The sequence below is a fragment of the Halyomorpha halys genome, unplaced genomic scaffold (genome assembly GCF_000696795.3).
Source record: "Halyomorpha halys isolate HHAL.00 unplaced genomic scaffold, Hhal_1.1 Scaffold51.1, whole genome shotgun sequence".
NCBI lineage: Eukaryota > Metazoa > Arthropoda > Insecta > Hemiptera > Pentatomidae > Halyomorpha > Halyomorpha halys.
This window is the reverse complement of record NW_027108122.1, coordinates 46,362-47,628: the sequence shown is the minus strand read 5'-3', so window position 1 is coordinate 47,628 and position 1,267 is coordinate 46,362. Positions and strand designations below refer to the sequence as shown.

Below are 1,267 nucleotides of genomic sequence, written 5' to 3'. Positions count from 1 at the left end.
TAAAATATACTTAGAGAGATAATATAACTAGAAAAGCACTGATTTGAGTATTTAACTTGTTCTGCATTTCATTGCACCTATATTAAATATGATATACAGAATCAACCAAAATATTATATAATTTTAATTTTAAATACATTTTTATTACCTTAAATCAAGTTTTTATTAATATTAAAATAAAGCATAACTACATCACAATAAAGCATTTGTATCGTAGAGTGTACTAAGGGTGTTATGAGTAACATGTGAGAAATATGATATTTAAAATACCTGTAAAAATATATTTTATTTTACAAATTATTATAACTTAAATTAATATTTTAAAAGATTAAACAAAACAAAGTAATATAATATAATTTTTGCAATTGCATCATGTGGCCCTGTGGCGCAACGGATAACGCGTCTGACTACGGATCAGAAGATTCCAGGTTCGAATCCTGGCAGGGTCGGCACAAACTTTTTATTTTCATCAAAATAAATAAAAGTGTGTCATCAAATTTATGTTATATATATATGTATTAGAAATTCAATTTAATAATAGTATTAAAACCTCTATTTATTATTTATTGTTATATGGTTTAAATTATTTATAATTGTAGATTATTACTCATGTGCCATTTTACCTGTTTTTATTAAGATTTATCAAATTATTTTATTCTTGTAACAAATATAGCTCACAAACAAACATTCAGTAAGCTTTCAAGCACTGCACGGCATAGTTATTCTCCCGAACTTACTCTTCATCCAATAATTGGCTAAGGGAGGATTAGGAAGGTGATATGAATTTAACGAGTGACCAGCAATTCATATTGGCCCTATAATTGTGATATTTTTATTAAAGAAAGCCAGGAGTAATTTTACAGCCCTGAACAATCTGAATCTTGGATGAAATCGATAAAGCCTGTTTCCAATGAAATAATACCAAATACTTCTCATTTGACAATAAATTAATTTTTATAATGGTAGCTGACTGTATATACCGGAACTAAGTCACATCGTAATATTTTTATGTAATAAGAGGATTACTTAGAATTAATGAAAATGAGCTCGTTCTTTAATTTCCCTTGAGGGTTCAACAGAAACAAAATTAAGAAGGATTTGAATTGGTTATGTTTATCTTTATATTACTCTCACGGACATATTTTCAGTTTCTTCAACCTTATTTCTTTTTTATTGTGTATTTTAAACTATTAATTTTGTTAATGTGTGTGAAAGGAACTCATTTTGTTGTAAATTCGACATAATTTCTTGAATTACTATATAAAAT

General features: G+C 26.5%; 1 non-coding gene across 1 annotated transcript; it reads left to right on the top strand.

Annotated features, from left to right (window-relative positions):
- Window positions 1-376: 376 nt before the first annotated feature.
- Window positions 377-449, top strand: TRNAR-ACG (transfer RNA arginine (anticodon ACG)). The gene has a single exon. It is a non-coding gene; the product is annotated as a tRNA-Arg (tRNA).
- Window positions 450-1,267: the final 818 nt, after the last annotated feature.